A 19,644-nucleotide genomic window follows, 5' to 3' on the forward strand; every position below is an offset into this window, starting at 1 on the left:
TGCCAACCTGCACAACCAGCAATGGGTAATAATCAGAGGTCCGAACCAGACCCAGGAGTTCCCTGGTAATGTCTTTCAACTGGGCCCCAGGGAGGCAGCAGACTTCCCTGTGGGATGGGTCAGGACTGCATATTGGGCCCTCTGTCCCCCTCAGAAGGGAGTTGCCTACGACAATTACCCTCCTTTTTCTTTTTTCAGAGGCTGTGAGAATGCGTGGGGCTGCCCGACTGAGCCTAGGTGCCTCCCTGGATAGGGCTTCACCTACACCCTGATCTACATTGACTCAGTGATAGACTCAGCCACTCCCTGCAGCCAGAGACCTGGACAGCTACACGTTTACGTGGGAGCTCTGTCCGCGTTGCCACGTTTTTCCTAGCAACAGCTTTCACCCGAGTGGTAGCCATATCGGGTGGTAGCCATTTCCTTCTGAGACCGATGCCCACCACTTCAGTAAGCCTTCTCGAGCTGGGAAGGGGGGGTGCTGCGCCCTACCTGCACAAACTGCCGCGCAAACTGCCACACCACGGCACACCTTTCTGACACACCACGCCCTGTTTGCCAGGTTCCCGGTTGCTGGTGCTCCTCAGGGCCATTTAAATCTTCCGCGCTTGCCCCTGGCAATGCCCATGCCGCGTCAGCCTCTCTCGCGAGAGCTGCTGGCTCTGCGCTGTCCCTCTGCTCTTCCCTGGGGCTCCTGGGCCTGGGGAACCTCCCAGTCCACCTCAATCTAGTGCTTAGCTGCCAACTTACCATTGCGTCTGCTGGTCTCGCCGGAGACTGTTGTGATTTTAATAACTACATTGTTTTTGCATTTAACGAGCTAATTTCCTACCTTGTTTAGAGACACACGTATCTTTTTCTGTCTATGCCTCAGAAAAATTAAGTTGAACTCCTTACCTGGTCACGTTGCTGATGCAATAGTTGTAGCTGTAGTACAGGAGCAGGTATTGTCTTTGCCAGTAAGTGTTGCTTTCTCTGTTCAGGGTCTCATTTGCTGTAAATTTAAGGCAGGTGAGAACAATGCTGCTGCTCTTCCAGCTGACTTTATAACTTCTGGTGGTTTGCCCTTCCCCTTTCCCAGGTGATTGCACTAAGGCTGGTGGGCGGAGGCTCGGGGTATTTGAGCCACAGCCTCTGCTGAGGGAGCTCATTGTGCTCCTGGGTTTCTCTGGTGTTGGTGCTTAGCTCTTCCTTGAGTCCTTTGCAGCTTTGGAGCTGGCTCAGCTGTTTGGGAAGAGGTGTCTGCCTGAGGTAAGAGCTTCAGGACCAGTCAAGGTTCAGCAGCATGTGTGGTAGCAAGTAACACTTGTATGCAGCTTTTTTTTTTTTCCTTTCCTTTCTTTTCTTCAGGTCAGTAATTTTGTTTTGAGTGTTCAGGGGTAGAAAGATGGTTTAATAGTATGCATTGTTTGTTGTTTTTTTTTTTTTTTTAAATTCTTCATGCATTGTGTTTTCCTGGAATTCCCAACTTTATTGAAAAAGGAACCTTGTTTTTTTCACCCGTTCTGCTGTATGCTGTGTAAGTTGCTGATATCTCTCTTAATGGGACCGATGGTGACATTGTTTAGCAGGGGTTAGGGTGAGTGTCTTGTATGCATCTGTATATGGAGTTTTAGTATTTCTGAAGCAAGCAGAAGGGCCGTGAGGCACAGTGCCCTTCAGGGTTTGGGATGCCTTTCCTCGTTGCCCGCAGAATGCCACATTGTTCCTAGAACCTTTGCAGCTTGTGGCAGGCCCCTTGTAGATTACAGGCCTTGGGACTTGACTTTATTTTGTGGGCATGTAGCAGAGCTCAGAGTCTCTGGGAAGCTGTAGGTTAGGAGGTGCCCCCAGAATCTGGGATGTGGCTCAGAAGAGCGGCTCCTGAGGAGTAGCCACTGAAGGGGGTTCAGGGGTGTGAATTGAGGGCAGGAGGTGTCAGGAAGCAGTGGGGTTCCTTTCCTGACAGTTGAGGAGAAGAAAAGGGGTTTCTAAAGTTTTGGGACTGCTGGGGAAAGGGAGGAGGGTTCACCAGCCCTTCTCAGAAGAGTTTTGCAGGTGGATTTGGATGTCATAGAATCGTAGAATGGTTTGGGTTGGAAGGCACCATAAAGATCCTCTAGTTCCACCCCCTTCCCCCGCCCCGCAATGGGTAGGGACACCTTCCGTGAGACCAGGTTGCTCAAAGCCCCATCTGACCTGGCCTTGAATGCTTCCAGGGAGGGAGCATCCGCAGGTTCTCTGGGCAACGCGTTCCAGTGCCTCGCCACCCCTAGTGAGAAACGTCTTCCTAATGCCTAAACTAAACGTACCCTCTTTAGGACTGAAGTCGTTACCGCCTTGTCCTATTGCTGTACACCCTTGTAAAAAGCCCCTCTGCAGGTTTCTTATAGGCACCCTTTACGTACCGTGAAGTCTGCTATAAGGTCTCCTACAAAGCTGCATGCCGGTGAGGGGTCTGAGAAGGTGAGGCGGTCGTCGGCTGGGTCAGTGTTGAATAGCTAAGTGTTATGGGGCTGCTCGGTTAAGCATTTACCTTCTGTTCTGGAGGCGTTGTGTGGGCTATCTTTGAATTGGATGAGCGTTTGAGGTGAGCTGTGGATTAGTGAGGAGGAGCGTGGGGCTGATGACTTCTCATGAGTGCCACACTAAGTTGGTGTCTCTTGGTACCTTAGGTACCACAAGTGACGACGGCTGCAGGGTCTGACTCTGAAATGAGTGGGGAAGTGAACCCGGTGGGACTTGTGAGGAGGGGGGAGTTGGGGAAGTAGTTGGCGTTGGCCAGCGGGATGCTTACTCCCCTTTCTGATTTGAGTTTTTTTTTGTTTGTTTGTTTGTTTCATTGCAGATGTTGAAGAGCAATGTGTCCCCTTGAGGAACATCCCGGTTAGTCCGTGTGGTTTTGTGGAGGATGGATTCGTGTTCTTGGCCCTCTGAAAGATAAGTTGAGGGACCCGGGCTGGGGAGCGGCTGGGAGGAAGGGACGAAGCTGGGAATTGCCAGGAGGGGTTTTACAGTTAGCGCAGGAGAGAGGACTGTCTCAAAGCAGTCACCTTTGCGCAGGCAAAGGGAGCGGGTTGCTCTTCAGCACGAGACCAGCGTGTGCCGGGCAGGGCGGTTCCAGCCTGTGTCTGTGGTGGTGCGCGGTTTGTGTAGTCTGTCCTCCGTGGCTTAGAGCTTCCTCAGATCTCAATGTCCTCGTCGCGCTTTGTGCCGGGGGAGCACGGCACGCGCTTTAGGCGCCGTCCCTAGGGTCTCGAATGCTCTTACTCATCGGCCCGGTGCCAATCGGGCGCTTCTTTTCTTGCGTTCGGAGCTCTAAAGCACGGATCGGTCTCGGCAGATTCCAGTTGGTTCTTTTTGCGGCGTTCTTTGGGGCCGCTTTGGCAGCTCCGCTCTCTAGCCGTCCGTTTTCTCGGACCGGGAGTTCTTCCCCGCATCTTGACGTTCCTAGGTCTTGATGATGGGCTTCTGGCGCATCCGTCATCTCGGTTTTGACAGTACCATCTTGTAACAGGCCGTTACGTTGGACTCCTCGGGGGTCTGCCGTACAGCCTCCTCGCCTCAGTGTTTTGGACCCTGTAGGTCATCTTGCCGGACGGTACCTCCCGCCCGGGAGTCATTCTTCTTGCCGAGAGTCTTCTGTGTGAATCACCTGGTCTGTACTGTTCTGTTCTGTCTTGTGTTGGTGTGTGCACAGGTGTGTTTGGCTTGGAGCTGCTCTGCCCGGGGCCGTAGAGTCGGGGTAGGTGGAACAGCGATAAGAGTCTATGGGTGACATGTTGATTTGCCTTAATTGTTTAGGCAAGGGTCGTACAGTCATCTGGGATCGAGTAGGTATTGGTGGGCTGTGTGGACAGCAACGCTGAGATTTCTTTACGGCAATGATTGTAGGCTTGTGGCAGAGGCTGTTGAGGGGTGGCGAAGTGGATTTGAGCCTCTAAGGTGTTGAGGCTCGCACGTGATGGGCTTAAAGTTTGGCCCTGTTTTTTTTGTTGGTTTTGGTTTTTGTTTTTTTAAAAATGGCTGGTTGTAGCTGGAGTACTGGTATTCCTAGATGGAATCAAGATCTCTGGAGTTGTTAGGCTCTTGCTCTGCATCCAGGCTGACTCGTTCAATATGGGTTTTTTTTCAGATGCGGAGAGACAAGATGCGTGCCCCTGAGCGACGGAGGAGGGGAGCGGAGCGCCGTAAGGAGGTGGGTCTGTGAGTGGAGTCGGAGGGAAGATGCGTCCGGTGGCTCTATGACTAGCTGATGGGGTTCTTTTTTTCTTTTATTTGGAAGGTGCGAAGCAAGGAGCGAAGCGGGCCGTCGGCACCGGAGGTGTCTTGGGCAAGGTGAGCCGTGACTACTGGGTTAAAGGAACCGTTCCTTTGGAGGTGTCGCATTGTTGGCAAAGTTGGAAGCATGCCTTGTTTGTTTTTTGTAGGTAGTACACGTGCTTTAACGTGGCAAGCTCTCGATGACGGAGCAGGGTAGTTGAGCGGCCAAGGTAAAGGAGAGAGAGTTGGGAATCGGTCTGGGCAGGCTGAGGTTTCGGGCGGCCTCTCAGCATGCATCTTCTGCTTTGATTTTTTGCAGGTGGTGCACGCAGCCTCGGAGGGGTGAAGTCACAGGCCGATGAGCAGCCTGAGAAGGTGAGGTGGTTGTGGGCTGAGCCAGTGTTGAATATCGAAGTATTAGGTGGTTGCTCGGTTAAGCGTTTACCTTCTGTTTTGCAGGCGCTGTGCGGGCCACCTTTGGAATGGGATGAGTGTTCAAGGTGAGCTGTGGATTACGGAGGAGGAGAATGGGCCTGGTGAGTCTCACGACTGCTATATTAATTTTGTGTGTCTTGCTGTCTCAGGTACCATGAGTGATGATGGCCGCAGGGTCTGACTCTGGAATGAGCAGGTAAGCATAATGCTGTGGGGTGTGTGTGATTAAGTGGGGGGTTGGGAAAGTAGTTGGTGTTGGCTGATGGGTTACTTACTGCCTCTTCTGATTTTTTTGCCTTTTTTTTGTCTTCACTGCAGATGATGAAGAGGAACCTGGCGACTGCCAGATCGTCCCAGTTGGCCCACGTGATTTTTGCGGAGGATGGATTCGTATTGTTGGGCCTCTGAAAGCTAAGTTGAGGGACCCGGGCTGGGGAGAGGCTGGGAGGGAGGGACAAAGCTGGGAATTGCCGTGAGGGGTTTTAAAGTGAGAGTCGGAGGGCAGGGCTGTCCAGGAGCAGTCCTGTTTGGGCAGATGAAGGGATTGGGTTGCTTTTCAGCCCGAGACCAGCGTGTGCCAGGCAGGGCAGTTCCAGCCTGTGTCTGTGGTGGTGTGTAGTTTGTGTAGTCTGTTTTCTGTGCTTAGACCTTCCTCGGACCTCAATGCCATTATCAGTCATTGCGCTCAGGGAGCGTGGCTTGTGCTTTGGGCACCGTCCCTAGGGTCTTGAATGCCCTTACTCGTCGGCACTGTGCCAGTCGGGTGCTTCTTTTCTTGCGCTCAGAGCTCTAAAGCGTGGATTGGTGTTGGAAGGTTCCCGCTCGTCCTCTTTTGCGGCGCTCTTCTGGGCTGCTTTGGCAGCTCTGCTCTCTAGCCGTGTGTTGTCTTGGACTGGGAGCTCTTCCCTGCACCTTGATGTTCCTAGGTCTTGACGACAGGCTTCTTGTGCATCCATCATCTTGGTTTTGACAGTACCATCTTGTAACGGGCCGTTACTTTTGCTTCTTCTTCTTTGGGGCTGTTGTAGAGCCTCCTCGCTTCGTGTTTTTGGGCGCTGTAGGTCAATTTGCTGGATGGCACCTCCCGCCTGGGGGTCATTCTTCTTGCTGAGAGTTTTCTCTCTCTTTTTGAATCGCCTTGTCTGTAGTGTTCTGTGTTGTGTTGGTCTGTGCATGGGTGCACTTGGCTTGGAGCTGCTCTGCCCGGGGCTGTAGAGTCAGGGGTAGGTGGAACAGCGATAAGAGTCTATGGGTGAAATGTTGATATGTCTAGATTGCTAGCGTTGAGGGTTAAAAGATTTTTGAGACATTGCGTGCCAGTAGGGGAGTGGATTGCAAGTAGATTGTGAGGTAGAATATAGTAAGACAGTAATTGGGCGTGGGTGTTAATATTGTTTATGTGGACACTTTGTGGTAAGCTTCTAGAAATGGTGAAGGCATTGAGGTTTTTGTTTTTGGAATCGGTGGGAAGCAGGTGTTTGGAGCTGTGGAAGATTTCTTTTTATGCTGAGGGTGAAGTGCATATTCAAGAGTTTTGTGTGTTTTGCAGGTGATCATGGGCCACGAGGCGTTTGAAGGAACCTTGTGTTTAGGCGATGTGGCTGCTACGGAGGTTGGACTGTGACATGTGCCACTATGAAAGCTAAGTATCTGGTTGAAAATCTGTGTATGGTGCAGATGGTGTGTGTTGAAGCGTTGCTGTAACGGAAGGGTAGTTTGTGGGGAGCTTGGAAGGAGGTTGGGCTGGGGCCGGGGGGTTTGCAGGCAGGGTGATTTTTGAGGCCCCGGGTGCTGCAAGTAAGGGGCGATGGCCCCTTGACACCCTTTGGCTGTGGGATGGGTTAGTTGAGAGTGAGGGCTAGTATGCGCGTGATCTGAATGAGTGGTGTGTTGTGAATGTGCGTAACTTTGTGGGGTTACGTGGTTTAGCTTTTCAGTGGTCTCTTGCAGGGTGGATGTAGAGATGTTTGTTAGGCAATTAGGAAAAAATAAAATACAATTAGAATAAAAAATCCCCAACCAGGGGATTTCCCCCCCCGCCCCCCCAGTCCTGGCCGCTCTGTGAGGTGATGTTCATGGCCAGTGTTCATATGGGGGTCCGGCTCAGGCTGGGGTTTTGGCAGGCAGGGTGATTTTTGAGACCCCTGGTGCTGCAGACACAGGGCAATGGCCCCTTGAGGGTGGCAGGCTGTTGGATGGATGAGTTGAGAGCGAGGGCCGGTGTGCATGCGATGTCAATGGGTAGTGTGTTGTGAATGTGTGTAACCTTGTAGGGTTATGTGTTTTGACTTTTTAATGTTTTTTTCCTTTCAGGTTGTACAGGTGAGATGTTTTCTAGGGAATTAGAATTGAAAAAAAAAAAATTAGAAAAAAAAAACCTACCCTAGCTGGGGGATTTCCCCCCCCCCAGTCAGGTTTGGTTTGTTTTTTTTTTTTCTGCAGTCCTGGCCGCTCTGTGAGGCGATGTTCATTGCCAATGTTCGGATGGGGGTCAGGCTCGGGCCGGGGTTTTGGCAGGCAGGAGGATTTTTTTCAAGGCTCCCGGGCATGGCGCTCCCCTGGAACATGGTAATTGCCAATTAGCGCAGGGAATTATGTTGGTCAGCAGATGGTCTTTGGAAGATAGTTGAGGATTTTGCGGGTGAAGGGTGGGGGGAGTTGGACTAGATGGCCAGCATGGAGTAGGCCAGGGTTGTGAAGTGCGTGAGTGTAACCGTATTTTTCCTTGGTGTGTTTGTAAAATATTTGGGTGCTCTTTGTAGTTTGTGATGTAATGATATTTTTCAATTTTTGTTTTTGTGCCTAGGTGTGGAAGTGAACAATCTGTGAAGAGAAGCAGAGCGAACTCGTTTTCTACTTGAGAACAGGGATTGTGAAGGTAACATAACCTTGGGGAGGAAAACTTCTGGATGTGCAGCAACGGACATAATGGCAGTGAGGAATGTGGAAAAGACTGATAGGCTTAGGGTTACCGTGTCGTGTTACCCATACCATTAGGCTTAGGCTTAGGGGCTTAGGGTTAGCCATACCATTAGGCTTAGGGTTAGGTGCTTAGGGTTATGGCTAGTCACAGCATTAGGGCCGTTGGGGGTTAGCATTAGGGGTTAGGGTTAGCGGTTAGGGTTAGGTTAGGGTGTCCGTCTGCGTACGCGTCCTGCTACGTAAATAGCATGGGTCAATGGCAAGTCCAGCGGCAGGGCTGCTGTTCCCTACTCTCGACGTTGCCGTAGTAGTGTTGCGGTATTTAGACCTTCACGGACGGGCTGAGGAATGGAAGGAGAATGCCCGTTTTCTGTAAGGGGCTCAGAATGCTGACCCTTTTCTCTGCCTGCCGCTCCCCTGTGCGTGAGATGAAGCTGTTTTGTTTTTCTCCCTTGTTCCTGGTCTAAATATTTCTGGAGCTGTTGCTGCTGTGGGTTTGCAATTGGTGTTACTGCGTTTTTGTCGCATTCTGGCGATGGGTTGTTTCTACTGTGGCGAAGCGTCGAGATACGGTTTTCAGTTTAAAGCGTCAGAAACTACGTTCACCGAAACCGGTAACTCGGGGCGTAGGGGAAACCGATCTGGCGCGTGCAGCTGTGCTCGCAGGGATGCTCGGTGGCTCCTCATCAAAACGGCAGGGTGTGTGCGTGGACATCTGTAGGGTTGCACTCTGGGTCCGAGAGCATTAACGTATTTTTGCTGTTGGAAGATGGAATGGAGCGTGTGCCTGTTAAATCTCAGGGCGGTCAAAAGCTAGGAGGGACCCTGAGCGGGTTTGGTGGCACAGCTGCGGTTTTAAAAGATCTTGCCCGTTTGGAGCAACGGCCTGGAAAAAGTGATTCCTTTTTTGCAACGAGGCAGTTCACAAGGACAGATGTGTTGCTGTGCTCTTTAGCAAAAATACTCAACTTGGGACGTATAGGGTGATGAAGCCTCAGCTATACTAAGGCTTGAGAAAATGTAGGTAGGTCTCTATGTCTGTCACCTGTGTGTATCTAGGAAAGTGAGTTCTAGTGAAAGTGAAGTTGCCGATGAGTCAAAAAAGAAAGGGAAAAAAAAAAAGGCACGGTTGTCTGAAAAATGCAAAAGCTCTAGTGGCCTGTGTCAACAACCGTACCGAAGATGACGCAAAAATAGTTTTTCATCCGCTCAGTCGTACTGTCTTCACAAACCTTCACAAAAAAAAAAAAAGGGCAGCTTTGGATTCCTACCCAGCTTTGTGCTAATGTTTTTTTTTTTTCTTCTCTCAGCTGAATGTCAGCTGGCACCGTTTTGCCGTGGTTGCCCTTTCTTCTGCCGTGACGGTACGAGACAGGTGGAAAGATTCCATAGTGGCCTGCAAGTACAAGGTACGCCTACGATGTGTGTCTGCGTTTTTCCAAAGGTACTTGCGGTACGGACTTTAACGTTGAGAGTGTGCCAACTCTCCTACTTTTTTTACATGAAATATTTTAACAGAAATACTAAAAATAAGTTCTGTTCTGGAGCATGTTACACCTATACAAAGTTTACTTCCCTCAGTTTATTTTCTCTTCCTGAAAGCATAATCTTCTGTTGCTGTGTGCTTGCTAGTAAATGATACTGTGAAACTAATTTTGTCCTAAAAGAGGGAAGAAATTGTTCGTAAGAGTTCAGCTGTTCAGAAGAAACAGACTTTGTTTTCATGATAACAGCTTTATGCTTTTACAGTCAATGAGGGTTTTTTGTTTTTTTTTAATATCTTCTAGTAGTACTCAAAAACGTTACGGAGATAATTAGCATCTGTACTAAAAGCAATCAAGGTCAAAGAAGAGACGTGGACAAAACAGGGCAAATGGGCGTCGCATCTGTGTGTTTTCCAGGCTTTCCCAGGAAGCATTAGCAGCCTTGTAACTAGTGACAGTGAGTCCTGAGGTGTTTTTGATGAGTTACTGCTTCAGTAATATATTCAGTATACTGAATACATTCAGTAATGTATTTTGTCCTTTAACCTACAGTGTGTAATTTTGACTTCAGTTGGAAAGAGATTTTCCAAAATGGAAGTCTTTCTCTCTCAAAGAAATTTTGTTTTAGGAACTTCCCATCAGAGTGGATCTTCAGAGGTGATCGACTTGACAGTAGAAGTCATCAGTAACGAGACTTTTCACTCTCTTTAAAAAAAGAGGAAAAAAAAAAAAGTCAATTTCCTTCCAAAGACCCAAGCACAGCCCATCTTCCTAAAGTTGATGGCATCACTGGTCTTTGGTTTCTCAGTTGTAACAGTCGAGATAACGTGAAAACGTGTTGCTCTGCATGCTTCAGTACTGCCAAAAGCATTATGAAACCTGCCAGTCCTTTTTAGTAGTCTGAGGTATTGCAGCACTGGGGATTTTACAAATTGACTTGCATTGTTTAAACTAACTGCCAAATAGCTGTAGTATATGATTTGTTAGGTGTATGTAAGCAGTTAGGTATTTTTCTAAACGTTTAAAAAGAGAAGCAATTGAATGTTATGGGTTTTTTTTCCTGATGTTTTGACGGAGTGCTCTGAAGTACTTTCTTTCTGTCTGGCTTTCAATGGTGCGTTTCCCTGGCAGTTCAGTAGCACCTCTCTTGGGCAGCTCAGCTGGCCAGGTGTCCCTCCGCGTTCTGTAACACGCACAAAAACCCCTAGTCCCATTATAACTGTGTACTTTGGAGAGAGATAATTTAATGGTATGAATTCAGAGCTGTGCAAGTTAAGGTAATGGAAAAGGAAAATCAAATACTTTTATAGTATAAGTATTTTTATTGGACGTATATAAACATGGGCACGCCTTTTTAGTGTAAAGTGAATGATTGAGATTTATTCTTTATTTTTCATTTTGCTCTTTGAAGTTTTCCACTTCACTTTCAGCTTTATTCACCAAACGAGCAAGATGCAAAGCAGCAGCAGCAGCAGCGCAAGGGCTGTAGCTGTTGTGGCGGATCCGTAAGCGTAGATTCTGATTGTGTACGACCTCATCCCGCAGCCTCCCAGGGTTATCTCCCTGCAGCAGTGCTGTAAGGAAGGGAGGAGACGTTTTCCAACACCGGCGAGAGCGTTTACTTGTATGCTAAGAAGGTGTTCAAAATGGTATCGATTAGCCTAAGTGCTGATTTTAAGTGTTCAAATCGCTCTTAACTTGTAAAGGAGGTGGTGTATTTCGAGCTGACCTGTTTACCTGGAATCCTCCTTTAGCTCAGCGACTCTTCTTGTGCACCCCCAGCCTCTGCTGGCAGGGCGGTATGAGAAGCTGGAAGGTCCTTGACTTAGTATAAACACTGCTTAGCAACAACTACAGCATCGGGGTGTTGTCAACATTATTCTCATCCTAAATCCAAAATGGCCCTGTACCAGCTACTCAGAAGAAAATGAACTTTATTCCAGCTGAAGCCAGGACAACCCCAAACCCCCTGATTCTGGGTCTGCAATGGAAAAAAACAAACAAATCTGGGACTCCTGGGAAAGCCAAATCCGCCTGGATTGGTGCAGCTGGAAAGCAAAAAACCCACCCCATTTTCATGTGCAAACCACACCCAAAAGATCACCCCTTTTTATGTTGTGGAAAAGCACTGAAACACACCCCAAACTGAGTATTTTGAAAAAGCAAAAAACTCCCCAGTTTGGGGAAGATTGGGGGTGAAGCACAGGCAGTTTGAGGGGCGTTGCTGGGGGTCCTCCCAGTGTGGATGATCTGGTGTGGATGCTCTGTTGCGGGTTATCCCAGGTGAGTTACCTGCTGTGGATCACCCTGGGTGGACTCCCTGGGGTAGGTCATCCCTACCCGTGCCCCCCCATGCACCTCTGTACCCTCACCTACCCTCTCCCCGGCGTGTGTTTCTCCCCCATATATGCCCCCTGCTGCTCCAGCCCACCCCCTTCACCCATGCGAGTTTTTAACCCATGCGAGTTGTTTCCCCCTGCATTCCCTGCTCTCCTATCTCCTGCCGCCCCCCCACCCCCGCTTCGTTTCCCTCCTCCATATTCCACATCCCCCCCCCCCCCATCATCCGTCAGGCTCCAGACCCCTGGCATGCTGCCTGCACCCCATTCTCTGTCATTTTTTCTTCTTCTTTTCCTTACAAGTTGTTGTTGTTTCTTTTAAATGATTAAACTGTTTTTGTTGCAAGCCACGAGTTTTCTCACTTTCGCCCTTCTGATTGTCTCCCCGTCCCACTGGGGGCGGGGGAGCGAGTGAGCGGTCGCGTGGGGCTTTGTTGCTGGCTGGCGTTAAACCACGACACAAGGTGAGTTGCAAGCCCTGCCTGGCTAATGCTGGAGGCTCTCTATGTTCATCCTGCCATCTTGACGGGCCGTCCTTGTTCTTCATTGCCGCTTTATAGCGAGCGCCTCTCGCTCTGTAAGCGGCAGTACTGGGGCCGTGCAGGTACTGCGTGTTGCAGGCAGCAAAGGGCAATTGTGATGCTTGCTGGCAGGAGCGGCAAGGAGTGCGGAGCCACACTCCTGTAGGGAGCAAAGATGGAACTTTGAGGGCTCTGCAGTCATCTGCTAAGGACTACTAATATCCCGGCAGGCCTCTTTGCTTTCCCTGCTTCGCGTCTAATTGCTTTGCACGCCGGGGGGCGGGGCGGTAAGGAACACCGTGCAGCATCTCTTTGATAAGAGTTGAGCCCCGCACAAGAAGCTTTGCGTGCGTGCAGGATTAGGAGAGCAGAGTTCTGACAGCACAGAGGTGAGGAAAAGTGCGCCCACCCCAACTGAGCCCCAGGGTCGCCAGGGTAGCGCTTGCTTGCAGGTGGGCCGCTGGCATCTGGTGCGCTGGGACACGGTGTTCCCTACTGAACAGAGCTGCCCCTCTGGCACAAAGCCCTCTGGCGCTCCCTTTGCACGGGGCGAGGGGCCGTGAGGGAGCCCAGGGGAGGAGGAGGTGAGGCGCTGGGGGGGTCGGGCCATGATCCCCTGTTCCTGCTGGGCTCTGGCTGTTGCAAATATTCTGGTAAAGAAATCAAAATTTAATCACTTAGAAGAGTTAGGTTTGATTAAGAAGTAAAATTGCGAAGCATAACGTATAGGATTGTTAAGTTTGAAACGTAGCCGTAGAAACTTTAGGAACTGTGTTACGCGTGACTCTAGGAACCTTAATATTGTTAAAGTTTGAAAGAGCTAACCCTAGAAACCTCACCAGGAGGTTACTGGTTTTTCTACGTTCTGTTTCAGGAAACCAAGGAAACTGTCGTGGACACCAGTTTGCTGCTTGGAAACCCCCTTACCCTTCCCATCTCGATTTGAGGATCGAAGATGCCAGTCAGCAGAGCTAAGTGTAACTGACCAATGATTGTTTTTAAATAAGACTATTGATAAGGTTATATAATCAAAGGACCGATCATTATAAAGGTTAAATTAAAGAACGAGCATAGTATGCATTTTTACAGAAGGAGCTTAGGTAACAATGACCTGACAGAAAAAGTCTGTGAAAACTGGTGGATTTTGATACTAAGTGGGGCACGCCTTTGGAGGAGCGATCCCCCGTGTCCCCAGCGCTGCGATAAACAAAGTGCCCGCTTCTTAACTTCACGTTGGTGTTAAGGAGTTTTATTCTGGATTTCGGGAACGGTTTTGGCGACCCAGATGGGACCTTGCGAGTGAGACTGGACGAGATCGAGTGTCGATCGAACTCCGGCCGGCACCGAGGTATTCTCGGGGAGAACCATCACCCTCGACTTGCAAAGCTCCTCGCAGCGTTCCCTGGAAAAAAGGTGAGGCGCCGCTGCTTTGGAATTTGTTTGGAAAGCCTGCCTGTGAGGCGTGGCGAAAGCTTCGCAAGGTTGGGGCTTGGAGGGTCCCCGTCTGCAGTGGAAGCCTAGGCGTCTGCCCGTAAGTCATAAGCGAAAGCTATTGCTGGGTTGGACTTTGTGTATTATTTGGGACAATTGTCATTTGCATTTGTTTGGTAGTTGGTATTTGAATGTATAGAAGTATAATGGCATTAGCAAAATTGTTTAAGAATAAGAGTGTAGGAAATGGAACTGCTGATGAAAAGATACTAAAAACATCACCGTTGGGATGTTTATTGGCACGTTGGGGTGAACTGCAGGAAAAATGGTAAACGAACAGAACTTTGAGTTACAATACTATATTGCAATTACTGTTGTTTTGTAGGAGAGAGAGTAAATGGAATAAGGTGCCATATGTAGATTTGTTCTTTTTAAGTGAACGTATCTGACGGGGACGGGAGGGGAGTCTCCCAGCAGAACCTCTGGTTACAGCTAAACTGGGAGAACAGAAAATTGAATTTGCATTGACACTAGAGTCACCTTTTCAGTTTTAAATACCTTAGAGGGAGAGTTAAGTTTTGAAGAAATTGGTGGTGTCGGTGCAACAAGTGAATGAGAAACTAGACCCTTCTTTAAATCTTTAACAATGAAATTAGGAAAGCAATGGGTTACTCAGCAGCTTTTGTGTTTGCCAAATTCTCCTAAACTCCTGTTAAGGAGAGATCTATTTGAGAACTTAGAGGCAGAAGTTAAATTAAAAAATGGAGAGATTAAAACTTCAATTCCAGAAATGAAACTAAACGTACCGAAGCAGTGGCTTTGTTGTTAACAGGATGGTTAGCGAAAGCAGAAGATTATACCAGTCAAAGTCTAATGCTGTAATTCCAATCGTCTGGACTGGGAAGTTCCTGGTAAATCCAAAAAGCAGAACCTGTGAGAGTTGATTTAAAGCCAGGATCGAATCCGGTAAGAATTAAACAATACCCCCTAAAACTGGAAAGTCGGAAAGGCTTAGTAATGGTAATACAAATGTTTTTAAGATACAAATTGTTAATAGAATGTGAATCCAGATATAACACCCCGATCTTGCCTGTTAAAAGGCTAATGAAAAAGATGATAGATTAGTTCAAGACCTCCTCAGAGCAATAAATCAAATAGTACAAGATATTCATCCGGTAGTAGCAAATCCTTATACTTTGTTAACAACCCTAGCAGAGAAACAAGAATGGTTCATAGCGTTAGACAGAAAAGATGCCTTTTTCTGTATTCCCTTGGATCCCGGTAGTCAAGAGGTTTTTGCTTTGGAATGGGAAAATCCTGAGACTGGGAGAAAAACACAATATACGTGGACAGCCTTGCCTCAAGGCTTTAAGAATAGTCTTACCATTTTTGGAAATCAATTGGCACAAGAATTAGAGATTTGGAAGAAAGAAAATAATCAAGAAATCTTGCTGAGATATATGGATGATATGTTAATTGTAGCCGAGACGGAAGAACAATGTACAAAGCTAACTATTAACTTGTTGAACTTTTGGGGAATCGGTGGATGTCGAGCGTCAAAAGAAAAAACCCAAATAACCCAGAAAGAAGAAACTTATGTAAATGAGTTTTAAAATCCTAAAAGGACAGAGACAATTGGGAACTGAGAGAAAAGAGGCAATTTGTCGTCTCCCCGAACCTAAGACTAAAAAAATTAATGACGAGCATTTCTGGGAATGGTCGAGTGGTGTCACCTGTAGATGATAAATTGTGGCTTGCTGGCCCGACCTTTATAGGAGCAGCTCAAAACCTCAAACAACGGATTGGACCGATGCCGAGAAAGCTACTTGCCAAGAATTGAAACAGGCTGTAATAGGGGTGCCAGCCCTAGGCCTGCCAGATCTCACAAAGACACTTGAACTTTTTGCTCGTGAAAGAAGAGGTATAGCTCTGGGTATCCTGGCCCAATATTTAGGGCCAAGTGGGCGAGCTGTGGCCTACTTCTCGAAGCGATTAGATAATGTGAGTCTGGGATGCTCTGGTCGTCCGAGAGCCGTCGCTGCAACTGTGCTACTGATCCAGGAAGCTCGTAAGTTTAACCTGAGGACAAAGGATTACTGTACGTTTCCCATATGATAACTGTTGTGCTAAAACAGAAAGGGGGGCATTGGGTATCCCCTAGCAGGATGCTGAAATACCAAGTGGTGTTGCTGGAACAAGATGATGTTTACCTAAATACTACTACCACCGTTAGCCCTGTTGCGTTTTCAACAACCGCTCAAGTTAAAGGAGGAGAACTGGAACGTGACTGCTTGCAGACAATCGAAAGAGTTTACTCCAGCTGACTGGATCTCTGAGATGTGCCGCTAGAAGAAACGGATTGGGAACTATATGCCGACGGAAGCGGTTCCATCTGTGAAGGAAAACGTTTATCAAGACAGACAATAACTACTGAGGAGGTAATTGCGTTGCCAACTTTGCCTTCGACGATATCTGCGCAAAAGGCTGAATTGATAGCTCTTATTCGAGCTCTGGAACTAAGTCAAGGAAAGCGAGTCAACGCTTGGACAGACTCAAAGCATGCTTTTGGAGTAGTACGTGCGCACGGAGCGATGCGGAGAGAAAGAGGACTGTTACCTGCGCAAGGAACCACCATTCAGCACGCAGAACAAATACTGGAATTGTTAGAAACCATTCAAAAACCAACAGCAGTCACGATAATGCACTGTAAAGCACATCAGTTAGGTAAGACCGGTCCGAACGCAGGTAACCGACTGGCTGATAAAGCTGCTAAAGAGGCTGCAGAAAAAAGGCATCCTAGCACTAGTTCCAGAGAAAAGTATAAAGTTGCCTAAAGAAACTCCAAAGTATAATGAAAAAGATGAAGAATTAATTATTAGACTGCAGGCTAACAAAATGAAACAGGATAGGCTGTAACACCGACAGGTCAAATAATAGTCCCACCCACAATAATAAGAGAAGTTGCCCGAGCTGAACATCACAAAGTATACTGGGGAACAGAAAGTGAAATATGACAAAGATTGTTTAAACAATTAGAAGCGGATGTGAAATTTATATATAAAATTATCCCCGAATCAGTAATACGATCATCTTTGGGATTATTAAAGAAGGAAATTTTTTTAGGAGAATATTAGCAAACTGATTTTATAGAATTGCCTTGAAAAGAAGGATCTATCCTAGTTTTAGTTGATATCTTTACTGGGTGGCCCGAGGCTTTCCCTCGTCGCACCGAGAAAGCAAGGGAAGTAGTCAAAGTCTTGCTCAAAGAGATAATACCAAAATGTGGGGTGCCTGTAAGAATGTCATCTGACAATGGCCCTCAATTTATAGCAAAGATTATGAGACAAGTTGAGCAAAGTATTATCTATAGATTGAGACTATCACACCCCACATAGACCACAAGCAAGTGGAGGGGAAAAAAAAAAAAAAAAGAGAGAGAGAGAATGAACTATACCCTTAAGCAACAGTCGAGTAAAATTTGTCAGGAAACCTCACTCCTCACATGGGTTAAAGCATTACCCATGGCTCTATTAAGAATCAGAGTATAGCCAGAAGAGAAAGAAAATTGAAGTCATTATGAAATGTTGTATGAAAGACCATATCGAGAGTCCTATGTTCTGAGTATCTTGAGTGCCTTTGGAGATAGGTTTTTAAAAGGTGTTATGATTTCTTTAAGCAATTCTTTTCAAGAACTTTATCAGTATGTCTCCACAGCTGGACCCTTAGAATTGGACGTAGCAGCGCATCCCTTCCGACCGGGAGACTGAATGTATGTAAAATCACGGAGAAGTGGAAAGGACCGTATCGAGTCACTTTAACAACCCTTAGAGCAGTAAAGGTCTGGGAGAAGAACCTTGGCTTCATTATTCAAGAATAAAGAAAGCACCAACAAGAAATTGGAAGTCTAAAGAAACTGGCCCTTTAAAACTGAAAATCTATAAGTAAGTTTCACGTTATCGATTTGGGAAAACAGTTGTGTAAAGTTTATACTGTTGGGGTTGCTATTAGGAATATTGTCGAGGGCAATAATCTTTTTGTGTGTTTAGAGGGTGTATGTATTTTGAGGGGTTCCAAACATGAGATAAACAAAATGAAACAATTATTGTTTGAGCTGTGTTAATCTTGATATTAACCGTTTTTGTAATTTGGTTTAAAAATACCAAAATCTAGTTTTGTAACTGATTCAAAGTTTTGTAAAGACACAAAATTGAACCTCAGTAACAGGCTGCCTTCCGATTCCAAAGTCAGATGAAAATCTAGTTCCGTGGAGAATCCTGACATTGAATTTAACCAAAACTTGAGAAAAGATGCAGAACAATGAGAATCATTTTAGCAAATTAAATGGGATGGATTTAAAAGGCAATTGTTTTTTTTTTAAATTTGAAAGAAGGAGTTATAGCGTTGTGAATTATAACATTACCAAACCATCCACCTCATGGACAAAAGAATTAATTTACTCGCCCTTCGGGAGAAACTTATACAGGCAGCCCTTGGGGCTGTCAGTTGCCAAAACCGTAGAGTCAAGTGCAGGAAGGAACCTGGGATCATATTTAAAATATAAAACGCTGTTTAGAATTTCCTGGAGTTCCAGGATCCTTGTTAGAGCCACCCAGAGTCAGGACCATCTATGGAAATTTAGACTGCTTTAGACAACCAGAGAAAAATCACACATCCTAAACAGAGCTGAATGAAGGTTTATACTTGCAGCTCCTCTGACCCCAAACTCCAACGACTTTCTCTAGTAGCTAAAGCTCTCAGATGGGGATGTGTTTGTAGAAAGTATAATAATATTTTACATGATCTTTGGTCCCTTCTTAATGACGGAAAAAATTTAGCTTGGAGTTGACTGTATTAAAGGACAGGTGAAAAGTTCAGGGTTAACTGTTTGGGTGACTAGTGATGATATATGATCCACTCACCTTTTCATGAAGGAGAAAGGCAAATGGTGGACTTTAGACTTAATAACTCTATCCTCTCTCTGGAAGAAATCTCCCTTGTGGCCTCGCTGGTGGACCTGGGTAAATGGAAAAGATGATACCTGGCAATCGCCAAGTCTTAGAACTAAAATAAGATGGGTATTCAAATCTGTATTTTGACCCCAGTTAACACCTCTTCCAAATGAGGTGACTCTTGCCACCTTTCATTCAATCAAGGAAGTGCCTGCTGCTTAACTTCCCATGGGTGTTGAGGAGTTTTGTTCGGGGTTTTGATCCCTCAGCTGCGGGCCGGGGCTGGAGGAGCCGCAGGTGCGGGCAGTGAGGCTGCTGGGGCCGGCCCCTCCCTGGAAAGGGGGGGCTGCCGGGGGAGGGGCCGGGGCGGGGCCGGTGGGAGCCGAGGCAGGAGCGGAGCAGTGGCGGGCTGCAGCTGCCCCTCGGGAGAAGGTGAGCGGGGCTGGGTGCCCCTCGGACTGCGAACGTTGGAGGCGGGGGTGGCCCGGGGGAGGTGGGGGCCGCCTGTGCCGAAGGCCGGGGGCGGGGGGGGAGCTGGGGGCTCACAGGGGGGCTGGGAGCACGTGCGTGCGGGGGGGGGGGGCGGCTCACAGGGCGGTTGGGAGCACGAGCGCGTGGGGGGGGGGTGCTCACCGGGCCCCGTGGCGGGGCTGCGCAGTCGCCCGGCGGGCTCCGGGGAAAGCCCCGAGGAGGACGGTGGGGTCCGTATCGCACGCACGGAGCGGCAGCGGGGCTGCGCCGTGCCGGGGCGGCGGCGGCGGGCGCTGCCCGAAGCTGGAGCCGGGCGGGGGGGGGCCGCGCCGTGCCGGGGCGGCGGCAGCGGGCGCTGCCCGAAGCTGGAGCCGGGCGGGGGGGGGGCCGCGCCGTGCCGGGGCGGCGGCGGCGGGCGCTGGGCGAAGCTGGAGCCGGGCGGGGGGGGGGCCGCGCCGTGCCGGGGCGGCGGCGGCGGGCGCTGGGCGAAGCTGGAGCCGGGCGGGGGGGGGCCGCGCCGGGGCGGCGGCGGCGGGAGCGGGCTGGAGCCGCCCGGACCGGCGCTGGGGGCTCGGCGGGAACTGCGGCTGCGCCGGCGTGGGGGTGGGCGGAAACGGAAGCGGCTTCCCCTCGGGGTCAGGCAGCAGGGCAGGCTGCCTCCCGGGGTATGCCGGGAGCTGTAGTTTTCGCGGACTCGGCGGCCGGGTAGTAGCGCGGCTCTCGGGCGCGGCGTAGTCCTCGCTGCCGCCGCGGCCCCCGGAGTCCGACCAGGTCAGACTCAGGAGCGTTGCCGGTTTCGCGTGGTTTTCCGCGGGCTTCCCGACCAGCCGTGCGGACGCGCCTCCCGGGC

The 19,644-nt window shown here is 48.8% G+C and overlaps 1 long non-coding RNA gene across 2 annotated transcripts; it reads right to left on the reverse strand.

Annotated features, from left to right (window-relative positions):
* Nucleotides 1-10,520: 10,520 nt before the first annotated feature.
* Nucleotides 10,521-19,140, reverse strand: LOC142037476 (uncharacterized). Of its 2 annotated transcripts, none has more exons than XR_012652384.1 (3): nt 18,957-19,140; nt 18,294-18,388; nt 10,521-10,657 (listed from the first exon to the last, which is right to left on the reverse strand). It is a non-coding gene; the product is annotated as an uncharacterized LOC142037476 (long non-coding RNA). The 2 variants fall into 2 exon arrangements; XR_012652385.1 differs by lacking the exon at nt 10,521-10,657 and adding an exon at nt 12,812-13,345.
* Between the last annotated feature and the right edge of the window lie 504 nt (nt 19,141-19,644).

Source organism: Buteo buteo, chromosome 11 (genome assembly GCF_964188355.1).
Source record: "Buteo buteo chromosome 11, bButBut1.hap1.1, whole genome shotgun sequence".
Lineage (NCBI taxonomy): Eukaryota > Metazoa > Chordata > Aves > Accipitriformes > Accipitridae > Buteo > Buteo buteo.